This window comes from Mytilus edulis, chromosome 8, assembly GCF_963676685.1.
Source record: "Mytilus edulis chromosome 8, xbMytEdul2.2, whole genome shotgun sequence".
Classification (NCBI taxonomy): domain Eukaryota; kingdom Metazoa; phylum Mollusca; class Bivalvia; order Mytilida; family Mytilidae; genus Mytilus; species Mytilus edulis.
The window spans coordinates 4295546-4305414 of record NC_092351.1 but is presented as its reverse complement, the minus strand read 5'-3'; the positions used below and the strand labels follow the sequence as shown (position 1 = coordinate 4305414).

Here is a 9869-nt window from a genome sequence, read left to right as displayed (position 1 = left end):
AACCTGTCGTCGTTACTGTCAATTATGTATGTAATGCCAACCATTCTGTGTCATATAATTTTGTGTTATGTAATTTCTGTTCTTCAGTTGATAAATGTCTGTAGTTGAAGATAAGAGACATAATAATGACGATGAATTCAGAAATGTCTCCACTTAAGATGCATTTGTGAATCTTAATGTGTTTATTTGTTTTGTGTTAAGTCAAATTCCTCTTAGACCAGATCGAAAACAAAAAAAGAAATAAAAGGAAACGTTTGGTACACAGCAAAAAGTGCAACGCATGTTTTACGTACGTTTTAAAAAACGTCTGTAAAACGTACGTTTTACGTATGAAAAACGCATGTTTTAGCCAACATGCGTTAAACGCCTGTACCAAAACGGGTGTTTTACGCCCGTTTTGAAACGGGCGTAATACATCACGTACGTAAAACGTATGTTTTAAAAACGCACGTAAAACATATGTTTTACGTGTGCTTTACGTGCGTTTTCATTATATATTTTTGTGTTACGCAGCCTTTTTTTTCTCATATTAAAAAACTCATTTTAAAACTTCAAGAGAATTTAACATCAAATTGAACATGTTTTTCACAATTTATTTTCCATCGCTTTTTATTTTCTAGAGAGTTTATTTATAATTAGTGTATAAGCTGACAAAAAAATTAGAACTGTTACAGCATTATATGCAAACATGAATATTTGCATAATGGTTAAAATTATCTGTTCATGCTAAGCCTCTGTAAGCTGATAAAATGATAAAGCACATTTTCCTCCTTTAATAAGCTATATTGTATGTATATATGTCTCTGGTATTATTAAACTTAAAATTTACACATTAAATGTAGTCATGCATGTGAATCTAGAATTTTAAAAATGCATGTGCAAATTTTCTGTTGAACTCAGAAGTTATCTTATTGGCAATCATACCACATCTCCTTATTTTTAAATGAATAAAAAAAAATCAATGTGAAAAGGTGAAACATTCATGTATTTACAATGTATGTCTTTGATACAAGTATGAAAATATCATCTTATCATATCTTTTTGTTTGAACGGAATCATTTCCACTTAAGGTTAGATGTAACTGCTGAGGCAATGGGAATTTATTTTAAATAATAGTTTCTATAACTGATTACAAAGTATACTCATATTTAGATAAATTTGATTTATTTCCCTTGTCCCCCCCCCCCCTTCCCCCCCTTTTCCATTTTAAAGTATTGAGCAATTAGAATATGGCAATGAAGAAAGAATGACCAAAACACTAAAAATATATGTACTATCATGACTTCAACAGACTGTAACACACAACACATAGCTGTATAATACAATATATGTATCTTTTAAAAAATATATGTCTCTGATAAGTCAGGTACTACAACAGTGTTCACCCTCTTACAGTGTCTTAGTCTTACTCAATCCTGACCTTATAATTAAGCAACTGGCTTAATTACCATTTTAACAATATATTTATACACTCACTAATCAGAACAAAATAATGTTCACTGTTTTATGTAAGAAGCATGACAGAGAGCATCCCAACTTGAATTTTGTTTTCTTTCAAAGGGATAAATTGGTACAGGGGAGCGAAACATAGCCTCTACCTATACATTTTTACATGCAGAGAAAGGTATTAGACGAACACAATATTCTCTTTGACAGTAAAAAATAATTCGAAAAGGAATAAGTAACCAAAAATTAAAGGACATTCACAAATTATCGCCAAATTAATTACCATTGAAACCATATTTGAAAAAAATATCTATTTATAATAAATCACAGATGCTGTTAAAACCTGACTGACTGTGTGACCGGGCTGTGTGAATAAATGAATCAGATATTTATAAGTTATTATGAAATTTTGAAGTTTACGCTAAAGGTCTTATTCAATAAAATACGTTTGATAATATATCTTTGTTGTTCAGTAAGCACTTCACCCTAATCCGCCTTAGGTTTTTCAAACTCTATTCTCATTTTACAGTAAAATGAGAATAGAAATACCAGCAGGGATCAGAAGGACACTTGGATGTGATATTTCCATGGTCATATGTTGATTTATTCTGTTTATAATCACAGTTAGTAAATATATTTACCGGGGATGGGGGGAATGATTCATTGTTTACGTTGGCTGGTCTTCTGAAAGGTCTAAAATTTCTGGGACTATAGTCCCATAATATTTGCAGTAATTTCTTTTATTATTGTGGGGGGAAGGGGGCTTCGGTCTCATTTACGTATTAACCACATTATGATACTTTGTATTTCCTTTTATTCATATTTCTAATGAAACTTTTAGTATGGCAATTGTCTCACTTTCATAAAAAGAGTGAAGACAGTTTGCAAATGCATTGTGATATATATTTTCCTTCAATTTTATATGTTAAGCGCTTAGAGTATTATGTTTATTAGATAGGCGCTATATAAAAGATATGCAATAAATAAATAAATAAATGTACAGAAATTATCAAAGTATTTGCAATTAAATAGTGCCCGGGCGGATCCAGGGGGAAGGGGGTTGGAATCACCTTTTTGATGATCAATGAATTTGAATGGGACATATGGTTAGAACCCACCCCTTTTATCCATGACTGGGCCTGAAAAAAATTGGTTACATGGATCCGCCCCTGCTTAATCAGTCAAAAATAAGAGAACTGGAGGTCACATGAAACATTGTTTTGCCGGCTTTCAGTCCAGTTCACTTTCATGACCATCCAGTAATTTAAACATATATATATAGACACTGATTGCTATTCTTTATTTTTATCTTTATTCATTTTGTCTCAATTAAAAACGAATGAGGGTGACTTTTTAAATAGTTCTTAATACGGTGGCAGAGGTCATATATATGCCCCCTTTGATTTGAAAATAAAAACCATTTTTAACATAAAATCCGTTAATACTTTGTTCTTCTACAATGTCAGCGCTTCTGTTCCTGTCATACAAAATATCCTGTTAATATTGATAGTAGACTTAGATGTCTCCATGTAGCCAGAAATTTTGGTCTTAATATTAGGCTATGGCTTTGACAGTCAAATAGCAAAATAAATCTCAACTTAATAATCATTTTTGTTTTAGGGGGTCGTTGTTATGAGCCCCATGTACCCCAAACGGTGAGTGACATTTGGGAGCATACACCACTCTTTTTATTCAAGCTTGTAAGATTATTATTTTTTATTTTTATTTTCATCAGGAGACGTGTGTACGCCGGGCCATTTAAAACGCCAGTAGAAAAGGAGGATTTTTTTATCAGGATTGATAATTTTTGTTGTTGCTGCTACACATGCTTGCTTGTACCTGTACCCCTTATTTTCAACTTTAATCCTCCCTTATTCTAGATATATGCTTCTTGATCTTATAATTTGACAATATGGAAATTTTGAAAGAAAGAAATTTTTCGTCTTCACTCCCCCCCCCCCTAAATATCAAATGGTAGCTCCCTAAGTATTATGATGCTTTTGACAAGTATCATGGTAATTGAACATTAAGAGCATATTGATTGTTAAAATCATAACATCTGATGGAAAAACTATAACGAACACCAATCATATTGTTTTGCTAAGCATGAGTCTTCATTTCAGAATCTGGGATCGTGAGGGCTTGTTGAAAGTTATGTATCTTGGTGCATGTATATGTGAATTCAAAACTATATAAAGTCAATAAGAATGCATCTTGAGCAGTGCCAAAAAAAAAAACACAGAAGGGTGTGACAACATTTTTGCCTAAAAATATACCCATTTTAATATAACATGCACTGACTTTCAGTACCTATAGCTACATGTATACAAATATTTAAGAAAGAATGACCTGTATGCCAGAGACATAAGTATTTTTAATTAATCTGCACAACCCAATCAACTGACTTTGAACATGGAAATTTCGTGCAAACCAGTTAAACCCTTGTGATGGATCCTTTCGGGGTCCGGGAATCTTTTTTTTTTTTATTTCGGGATGTCGGGGTTTTGAATTTCTTTAAATTCGGGACCTCATCAGTATTTCATGTTTTTAAGCCTGGGATTTCAGGATGATGACCCCTCCAACCCCCACCCCCTCATCACTAAAAATTCATAAATATGCAGCTAATTTCTGGAGTTTATTTGGGATCTATTTGTAAGGTTAACTTACGAATGAATACATCATGAACCATAATTTTAGCACTTTACATATTAATTTAAAGTGAACCCCCCCCCTTTATTAGTTTTTCAGATAAACGAAGTCGAAGGTGTCAAGACAGGTGCAATTTTATAAATACAATTGAGAATGGAAATGGGGAATGTGTCAACGAGACAACAACCCGACCATAGAAAAAAAACAACAGCAGAAGGTCACCAACAGGTCTTCAATGTAGGGCGAGAAATTCCCGCACCTTCGGAATTCAGCTGGCCCCTAAACCAATACATAATAGTTCAGTGATAATGAACGCCATACTAAACTCCAAATGTACACGAAGAAACTAAAATTAAAATAATACAAGACTAACAAAGGCCAGAGGTTCCTGACTTGGGACAGGCGCAAAAATGCGGCGGGGTTAAACATATTTATAAGATATCAACCCTCCCCCTATACCTCTAGCCAATGTAGAAAAGTAAACGCATAACAATACCAAGAAATTGTATATTTACAACGCACATTAAAATTCAGTTCAATTTTAAGAGAAGTCCGAGTCTGATGTCAGAAGAGAGGGGGGATAGGAGGGGTCCTGATCCCGAAATCCCGGACTTAAAAAACGAATTCCCGAGGTCCCTAATTCAAATAAAGTAAATCCCGATGTCCCGAAATCCGAAAAAAACGATTCCCGGATCCCGAAAGGGTCAATCCCGAAATCCCGAGCTTAAAAACACCCGATCCCGGTGTCCCGTTCAATTCAAGAAAAGTAGTCTAAATAAAAAAAATATTAATTACAGTTCAAAAATCGTTCGTAATTGTGTCCTGTGATTTATCATACCATGATCATAACATATATATGAGAAGAACATAACCCGTGTCATATATTTTTTTATCAGTTTGCAAATTTCCGAGGCCAGTCATTCTTATTTTGAAAAGGCAGTATTAATAACGACAGAACTAATAATATACTCAACATTGAAAATGCGTCAGCGGGAACCAGTAACGTAATCGGGATATTTAGTCCGGATTCGGTTTTCCTTTTTTAAGATGTTATGACGCAGACGACAAGGACGCTGGGTGCGATTGTTTATGATAAATATTGACTTGGAGAGACGGACATTTGAATTAAAACAAATGGAATAAGATATGCAAACCAAGCAGAGGCGGATTATTTTCCGAGAAGAAGGTCGCTTTACAGCTTCAAAAATGGGGACGACTTGTCAAACAGTCAACGAAACAAGAGGCAGATTCAGATAACTTATTTTGGTAAATAAATGGGTAGATCACTCAGATCGCTTAAACAAACACCCTACATATATTAAGTATGTGGAATGCAATGTTGAAACGTTGCTAATCAGCGTTGCCATATATTTATATACACACAAACAAACATTCATAGCAAGACCGTTGACATCGATGTCAAGTCCGTTCGTCCTTGGCTTATTGCATGACAATTTTGCCATGTGTTCGTTCGCCCTACTGTTTTTGAAAACGAAACAAATATATTTAAATGGCATAAAGGTTTTATAAACTGAATCAGATATTATATGAAAAATAGTAGGGATCTAGCAACCATTTTACTTCAAAGGTAATGACTATAAAAAAAAGAAGGTTTTATTTATTTAAATTAATATATGAAAATAAAGGGTTGGGTAACAGAACCCCATCAGCATTAAGTAGCTTCCCATACTAATTAAATTAGCCTATCCCCAGTAATCTACAGGCCAGGAGCTCAATTTTTGAATTTTTTTAGTTATATTCTGTTGGCCCGTATATATAGTGTAGATATGATTTTAACAGGCCTGAGTGAGAGCAATTTTACTAGTCTGCATGGGCTGCCACTCAGCGTGAAGACTGCTTCAGTGGCGGATCCAGAAATTTTCATAAGTGGGGGCCCACTGACTGACCTAAGAGGGGGTCCGCTCCAGTCATGCTTCAGTGATTCCCTATAGAAGCAACAAAATTTTTTCCCAAAAAGGGGGGGCCCGGGCCTCCTGGGCCCCCTAAATCCGCCTCTGTGCTTCCCTACTCCCCACCCCCAAAATTAATTGTCTTTGACTTTATTCAAGATAAAATGTATGAATTAGTTACAATGTACAATGACATAGTTGACTGAGTTGTAGCACTAGACATAGTTAATAGACACTAAAATTATAAAAGATTTACATAATACATGTTTACAGAAGGGGGCAGGACCTTTTTCGTGTTTTTAAGCCCTGGATTTCAGGATCATGACTCATTCGACCCCCCTCATTACATGTTTACTAAAAATTATGATTTAAGAATATAAAATCATGAATATTGTCATGATATTTTGATAATACAATGTACATGTACGGTACCATATATGAATAGAATCTGATATGTCAGCGCAGTGGTGGATCCAAGGGGAAGGTTCCGGGGGTTGGAACCCCCCCTTTTTTTTTGTAATAAGGACATAATATGTAGATGTGCATATCAACAGGAAATTACGATTCATTTTTTTTTCAAGAAGTTGCGCCCCTTTGAACTTTTTTGCTTTAATGTACTACTGCAACAGTTTGTCATCGCAACTCCTCTGAAACCACACAACTGAATTTCATTAAACTTTGTAGGTAATAAGGACATACAACGTAGATGGGCATACCAACATGAAATTACGATTTAATTTTTTTTCCAGGAGTTACGCCCCTTTGAACTAATTTGCTGTAATATACTACTGCAACAGTTCATCATCGCAACTTCTCTGAAACCATACAACAGAATTTCATGAAACTTTTTAGATAATAAGGACATACTCATAATGTAGATGTGCATATTGACAGGAAATATGATTCAATTTTTTTTTCTCATACTATTTTCTTTTCTTATTTAATTTCTCCAATGACAATGTGGGGACGTACATGTAGGGTATGTGGGCCCGCTCACTAAGGTTCTTAATTCATATATGTTTCTCAATTCTCGTTTTATATAGATTAAACCATTGGTTTCCCTGTTTGCATGGTTTAACACTAGTAATTTTTGGGGCCCTTTATAGCTTGCTGTTTGGTGTGAGCCAAGGCTACATGTTGAAGGATGTACCTTTACCTATAATGGTTTACTTTATTTTTCATAAATTGTAAATTGGATGGAGAGTTTTCTCATTGGCACTCATACCACATCTTCCTATATCTAAAGATTACATACCACATCTTATTTATATATATATATATATGCTATGTAACTACTTGGACTATGGATATTGGATACCTGATTGATCATATGCAGTCTCGTTATATTGTTTCGTAATCCAACATAAGTTTGTCTCGAATAAATATTATGAAAGTGCTACTACATATATACACAATACTTATTACCACAAAGCACAGATTGAGGTTGAAATTTCGTGGAGTCGAAGAGATATGCCCCATTATTAGAAAAAATGGCTGAATCTAGTTTCTGTTCTCTATCTTTAGTATGTCTCATACAAATGTTTAAAACTTATGCTTATAATCACAAAATGAATCCTGCATCTGTATACATGTATGTTTACAAAATTGCAATGCCAAAAGCAATAACATTTTGGAGTTTAAACCTTTTTTAGAACTGTCAAATTGATATAAATCTAAAAAAAGATACCATGCTAATTTCAAAATTAGCAGATGCAGCATGCAATATGAATGCCAATGTCACACACACATGACATTGGCAACTATCCACCTGATGGTCAAGTAAATTTGTAAAAATATTTGCAGATTATGCAAATTATTTGTACATGTATAATATTCATGTATACATGCATGTATGCATGAAAATTAAGTATATTTTTTTAATTTTTCAGTGCCAATCACTATTCCAACAACTGAATATAAATTGGTAAGTATTAGATACTGATTTGTAGCAAACAATTATAAGCTGTAGCTATCAATTTGTCATGTACAATGTATGATGTACATGTACATTGTAAATTCCCATAATGACATTTCCACTTGGTGATTGAAAAATGTATGTCATTTTGCCTGCATCAGAAGAAGGGGTAAACAAACAAGATAAATAATTGGTCAGCCTATATATACTTGCCATGGCCTTGTGTTGGCATGTCAACAATATAAAAAAGAAGATGTGGTATGATTGCCAATGAGACAACTGTCCACAAGAGACCAAAATGACACAGACATTAACAACTATAGGTCACCGTACGGTCTTCAACAATGACCAAAGCCTATACCGCATAGTCAGCTATAAAAGGCCACAATGCTTATGTTCAAAAAGACAAGATCAACAAATAGGTCATAAGGTCAAATAGCTGGAATGAAAATTACCTTAAAATCATGCATGATATCAGCAATTTGGGGAAAACTAGCGATAGTTGGTCGTTAGACTATATACTGAAAAACTTGTTTAACTTCAAATTTGATTTTGCTGCAAAGTCAACCAATACTATAGCTTAACAGCACAAAAATTGTCTTGCCAACTCCTTCCATGAGTTGTTAATCTTAAAAAGAATGGTCATGATGATACAGAAAAATTAAAAGAGACATTCAAAACTTACAAATGGAAGTGAAACTTATGTCTTACAAAACAAAAAAACAACCATAAGTCCACACACCACTATTTAGAAAACTAATTATAAAAGACTGAACAACAGTAAATCACCAAAAACAAGAGGCGACATATTTAATAGCAGATTCACAATCACGTAAATAAGTATTGTTGACCCTGATTCCGCGCCATAGCCACACATATATATATACTATTTAAAGACTGTAACAGTTAAACATAAACTTCATAATCATCTATTTAAGGGAGGGTAAAAAAAATCAAAACTTTTTTTATATACTAATTTATATAAAACTATTATTATTTTTTCTTTCTTAGGTTTATCAAATATGTTCTTTGGTGTATGATCGGATCCCAGTGTTCTAGCTAGGTTTTCAAAAGGGCAGGGTGCCAATCCTGAAAAAGGGCATTCAACGCGCGATATGATAATATGAAAAGGGCATATTTTAATAAAAGATGTTAATTAAACATTTGTGTTTATTCATTGAATCACAGGTTATACAAGAACAACATCAGTAGCCATATAGAACTCTATCTTTCTACTTTTAAGGCTGAAAAACTTGTCAAGCAGCTAATCACACAAGTTTTTTTATCATTGCTTGGCACAGTTGAACTTTATAAGCAGTATGTTTTGAAAGGTGACCTGTTTCATACTGTTTCTATGGTCTGCCACATTTTACCAGTTTCACCTTTCTACCCCTGCTGTGCTTAATGGCAATACAGCACAAAACAACTGTGCTCAGTAAATTCACAATTTTAGGATATAAAGCAACAGTGAAAAATTGTATCAAAAATAAAGAATACATAAAAAGATGACAAAGGCACCCTACCAACACTAAGACCCTCTTTAACTCATCCCATAACTCAAAATAAATACCTAAACATATATATTCTTAAGCAAGAAGCATGTAGACATATTTTAGAATATGTAAATGGGTTACTCAATGCTAGGGAAAAAAATCAGATTGAGTTATCTTTCTTTATTCGGGTGTGCTCCTTCTTTGGAGGATTATAAACAGTACGTAAATATGATGTAAAATGATCACAATATGGCGATTTTGTTATTTTCGTATCAAAAATGAAGGCAGTCAATGACAAATACGTCTGAATTTTCTGTTTATTTTACAGAAAACAAGAAAAACAATGTCTTCAACGAGTTTATTATGGTTTTCCAACTTACTGTCATTACATTTCCTCCATGAAACTACGGTAAACATCGCAAATTGTGCCCAATTTGTTGTATGCACATTTCTTCA

The 9869-nt window shown here is 33.7% G+C and overlaps 1 long non-coding RNA gene across 1 annotated transcript; it reads left to right on the top strand.

Annotated features, from left to right (window-relative positions):
- The first annotated feature begins 5146 nt into the window (after positions 1-5146).
- On the top strand, positions 5147-8969 carry LOC139484641 (uncharacterized). The gene is made up of 3 exons (XR_011655128.1): positions 5147-5361; positions 7895-7929; positions 8932-8969. It is a non-coding gene; the product is annotated as an uncharacterized lncRNA (long non-coding RNA).
- Positions 8970-9869: the final 900 nt, after the last annotated feature.